This window comes from Apium graveolens, chromosome 11 (genome assembly GCF_009905375.1).
Source record: "Apium graveolens cultivar Ventura chromosome 11, ASM990537v1, whole genome shotgun sequence".
Taxonomy (NCBI): domain Eukaryota; kingdom Viridiplantae; phylum Streptophyta; class Magnoliopsida; order Apiales; family Apiaceae; genus Apium; species Apium graveolens.
In genome coordinates, this window is record NC_133657.1 from 172,851,470 (window position 1) to 172,856,998 (window position 5,529).

The 5,529-nt window shown below is 37.5% G+C and overlaps 1 non-coding gene across 1 annotated transcript; it reads right to left on the reverse strand.

The window, feature by feature from the left end:
* Positions 1-4,616: 4,616 nt before the first annotated feature.
* On the reverse strand, positions 4,617-4,723 carry LOC141698933 (small nucleolar RNA R71). The gene has a single exon (XR_012565429.1). It is a non-coding gene; the product is annotated as a small nucleolar RNA R71 (small nucleolar RNA).
* Between the last annotated feature and the right edge of the window lie 806 nt (positions 4,724-5,529).

The window sequence follows — 5,529 nt, forward strand, 5'->3', positions numbered from 1 at the left end:
ACATTTAGTGAACACTACACAATCTCTTCAAAGAGCAAATGATGCAATCACTGCTATGCCTTCCAACACTGGCAGTGATTTTGAACTGGCTGAAGATTCATTTGGGGATGCTGGTGGGGATGATGAGGAAGACAACATGAGCATAAGGGGAGATGCAAATGTTCCTGCCTGGATGCTAACAAAAGAATGTTCCTACTCACATCTCCAATAAACACTATTCAAGCTGATCCATGACACTCATACAGCCATTCAAGCATCTACTAATGCCAGCACAAAGAAGCTACTCACAGCTCACCTTGAAGCACTTCAACTGCACAAAATTCAATCCCTCCAACACAGTCAGAGTGTGGATGAAATCAAGCAAGAAATTTATGAAGTAAAACATGATTTCATAGCAAGGTTGGATGCTAGAATTCCTGGAACCACCATGACTGAAATAGTTCACAAGCTAATGAAGGAGGCTGATCTCAATAGAAAAGTTGAGGTCATGGACTCAAGATTATCGGATGTAGAGAAGTCAATGGCCAAGATACTCACTAATCAAGAAACTCAGACTGCTCTACTCCAATAATTGGTGGCTGCTCAACTCCCTCCCACTCAACAACTTGATGCTAACAAAAAGGGGGAGAGAGGCTCAAGTGAGGGGGAGAAACAACTCAACATACAAGTCAGCAAAGTGATTGTGCCAGCAATTGCTTTCACAAAACCACCAGTCATGGATAGCATTGACATCATAAATATGGCAGCAGCAAAACTAAACACAGATAACAAACTGCTAAAGATTGATGTAGCAGCAGCAGCTGAGAAGGAGTTGAAAGAAAAATGGAGAAAGTTAGATGCAGAAATTTAATAAAAATTTGGGCCAATTCAGAAGCCAGACAAAACATTCATTCATCACTCTCAAGTCAAAAACATTTCTGTGAATGAAATGAGTATGAATTATCTGGAAAAAGGCCAAACATCTTGCATCAAATCTCCAAAAGCAGATTTTATCATGAAGCCTAAAAGAAACTACTCAAAGTTTTCAGACAAGAATCCTATGGATACTGTGTATGAGACACGTAGGCCAGATGAGAAGAAGCTGTTGGCTAGGTCAATTTCCTTCTATAAAGATCCAGCTGATTCAGCACTCAAAAGAAGATTAGTCAAGATTTACAGAAATGTTAAGGAAATTTGCGTGGTGGATGGACACCCCATATTTGTGGAAGCTAAGAAGGAAGAGAAAGAATCAGGAAAGAAAAGAAGCAAGCTGCTCTGGATGCTAAAAAGCTTAAATAAAAGAAAAAGCAAGCTGCTACTATCTTGGCCAAGCTTCAAGCTGTAAAAACCATAACAGAAATTCTTGTACAACCAACTGTAATTGCTGAACCTAAGGATCAGAAAGTGCAAGAAGAACCACAGCAGAAAAGAAGATTCAGATACAAGCTCCATTCCAAGAGAAAATTGGACTTTAATGATGAAGAAATGGAAGCCAATATTCTTAAAAAGTTCACAACTACAACTCAAACAACAAAACCCTCAGTGTTATTTGAAGAAATCAAGGTGGTGGATCCAACTAGGAATATTCATGGTGAGCCCATAATTCCAAAGGATGAGCCAGTGGACTGGGATAGTTTTCCTATTCCTGAGCTGAACTTTTCTATCTTCAAGAATAAGAAGACAAAGACAAGAGCAAACAAGAAAGTGAAGCCTGTGACTCTCAAATCCAAGACCCTAGTCAAATCTTAATCCACAGTCAATAAAGGAAATATGTTGTACATCTGTGACATCTAAGAGTTTTCTGACATTAACCTCTACTTAGATGAATTGGAAGAAGTTAGAGGAATTGATGCTCACAAACATCTTCCTGAAAGACTGGTATTCAAATACAAGGGAGGAAAAGAGATCATATGGCCACTTCAGAGGATCCTTCTAGAAAGCCAATCTATTATAATAAAGATCTACTAATCATTCAAAAAGAACTCTGGGTACCATGTGACTGCTAGAAGATTAGTTCTAAAGAAGATTGAGGAGCTGAGAAGTAATAGAGCCAAAGATGCACTTCCAAAAACTTTGTCAATTCCCTTCATAGGAAAGAGAGTGCATTTGAGGCCTTATTGGTTGATGGAATTCAGGGATAAAAAGGGAGTTAGAAGATTTTTCAGATTGGAGGAACAGTTGAGTATCTCTAGCAATGAAACTCTATTATAAATGCAAGGAATGCTAGATCTCTCAGAAACTGATGAACTTGAATTCCATAGACAACTCTAAAACCAGATAGAAGAGAACAACAGGAGGCTTAGGAAGAAACCTAGACAATCAAGGAAACAGACTTATATGCTCAGACTAGAGGAGCACCTCTATAATAATTGTGAGAAATTTCTTTGTATACTTTGCATTATTCAATTTTCAGTAAATATTGCAGCACTTATCAGTTTTATCTACTATTTTCAATCTGTATTCTTGGAAGTGTTTTGTTATCATCAAGTTTCTCTTAATTTATGGCTACAATTCCAGTAGACATAAATTGGGGGAGATTGTTAGGAACATGTTGTGAAGTTGATGATAAATGATACAAAACACCTTAGTAGATTTAACTTAGTGAATTTTGTAGCACTCGAAGGATGACCAAATATAGTCCCGACGGATGATTTAATATAGTCCCGACGGATGATGATTTGACATCCATCGAGTGAGTAGCTTATGTAATAATAAGTATTATAGCACATTTCTGCAAACAACTTTGTGTAAATTCTGTAGGAGCTTATGAGTCATGTTGACTACTAGTAGATATGCAGAATAGGTTGATTAATTATAAATATGAAATGTCTTGTAATTATGCATAAGTGAAATGGAGTCAAGTGTCAAATAGCTATCGACGGATGATCAACAAAGCTACCCGACGGATGATCAACAAGCTACCCGATGGATAACAAGCATGTACCCGACGGATGATAATTCAAATATTTGTTGACAGTGACAACACAGTCACATGTGTTAGGTGTTTGCAAAAGGAATGTGGCAACCTGTTTAGCAGGAAATTGAGAACAAAGAAGCATTACCATTTCCATACAAGTTATGAAAATTTTTAAAGATGCTAGAATAGAGTAATGAAGCAGCATGGAGTTAGACTTGATAGGTTTTTGTTTTATTAACCTTTCTCATTACCATGTAAACTTGGTGATATATAAACCAAGTATAGCAAGTAGAACAACAACAACAACTACTATCAAACTAAGCAAACACATTTTAGGAGAGAAATAGAAAAAACTGTATTTGAAAATAATTTCTCTGTAGTTTGTTTGTTCAACTTGGAAAGCAGCTGTGAGCCAATTTGAGCTTTACAGAGTTCTCAAATCGATATATATATATATATATATATATATATATCTGGTGGATACATTCAAATCCACCAGAAAGTTTTAAAGACTTGTGTTTTTATTACTTTGTATTTAATTTATTTAATCCTTTCATTCCGCACTTTGCAAATCAAAACACATATATATCTATCGAGTTAGAACTATTTTAAACTCTTGAAAAAGAAGCCAGAATTGCATTCAGCCCCTTCTGTAATTCTTGTTGTATTGTTAGGGAATAACAGTATGCCTACAACGAAAGTTGGCATTTATCAGTTTCTTGTTATCTGATTATTTCATCACCACTGCATGTTAAGGTTAAGAATGAAAAGGCTATTGAATGAAGTATTTAATGAAGTTAAAATCCCATATTTGTGTCATATATTATTCAAACCTTTTTAATCTCTTAGTTTATGTTCTTTAGTATAATCTCTAAGTTAATTTAGTAGAAATCACCTCAATTTGTTATTCGTCTTAGCATTTGATAATAACCATACTAGTGTTGCATAGATACATTGATTGAAATTAACCTAAGATGATCCCTGAGGGAATGAACTAGAATTTATTCTATATTACTTGAGATCACATATACTTGCGTGTAATTTAGCGCGTGCGTAGCGACTAACAAGTTTTTGGCGCCGCTGCCGAGGACCATCGGTGTTAATTTTTAGTTTATATGTTTGTCATCATTAGTCATTAAAGTTCAGTGACTCGGACATTTTTACTTATCCATTTCCTTGTTTTGCTTAGGTACTCTAGCGAGCGTGTATGCATACGCGTTCTCGGACTCGTAAGAGAACTCTGGATCAAGCTGAGGAAGAAGTTGTAATAGTTAGAGAGAAAGTTGAAGAAGAGATCTTAGTTGAGAAAGAAGACAAAGCTCTTATTGTAATAGGAGAACCAGAAGCGAATCCAAAGGCTTTGATGGACTATTCTCAACCGAAGATCAATGATATTCAGTCTAGCATTGTTCGACCAGCCATCTCGGCTAATACCCTTGAGATCAAGTCGAGCATGATTCAGATGATACAGAACTCAGTTCAGTTTGGGGGTTCTCCGACAGAAGACCCCAACATGCACATCAGAGATTTCATTGAGATCTGTGATACTTTCAAGTTCAATGGAGTTTTTGAAGATGCTATTAAGTTGAGGCTTTTCCCATTTTCTCTGCGGGATAAAGCTAAGTGCTGGTTACTTTCTCTACCACCAGGGTTTATCACCAAATGGGAGGATCTTGCTCAAAAGTTCTTAACTAAATTGTTTCCTATGGCGAAAACTGCTGCAATCAGAAACGCACTTACTCAATTTGCTCAGCAATCTAGAGAATCTCTATGTGAGGCTTGGGATCATTATAAAGAAATGCTTAGGAAGTGTCCTCATCATAAGATGCCTGACTGGATGATCATTAACTATTTCTTTAATGGATTGGGTGCTACTTCTAGACCCATGATTGATGCAACATCAGGAGAAGCTTTGTGGGCTAAAAGCTACAATGAAGCTTATGAATTAATTGAACTGATGGCTGCTAATGAATACCATAATCCCTCTCAAAGACTAACTCAGGGCAAGGTAGCAGGAATTCTAGAGTTGGATGCAGCTACTGCTATAGCTACTCAACTTAAGGCTTTGACGATGAAGGTGGATTCTTTGGCTAATTATGGGGTTAATCAAATCACTAGTGTCTGTGAGCTTTGTGCTGGTGCCCATGAGACTGATCAGTGTGCCATTTCTAGTGAATCAGCTCAGTTCGTGAGCAACTTTCAGAGATCGCAGCAACCTGTACCAGCCACCTATCATCCTAATAACCGTAATCATCCTAACTTTAGCTGGAGCAACACTCAGAATATGGTTCAACAACCTTATCAACAGTATCCAGCAAAATAGTAAAACCCCCTGGTTTTCAACAACCGCAATATGCACCAAGGCAACAACTTCAGCTATCACAGTCTAATGAAAAATCTGAATTGGAGGAGTTGAGGCTCATGTGCAAGAGCCAAGCGGTTTCTATTAAGACCTTGGAAAATCAAATCGGACAAATTGCCAATGCCTTGCTGATTCATCAACCTGGTACACTTCCTAGTGACACTGAAGTACCAGGAAAGAGGGAAGCTAAGGAGCAGGTAAAGGCAATTATATTGAGGTCTGGGAAGGTTGCAAACCCCGAACATTCTCACGGTTCGGATGAAGAAGCTGT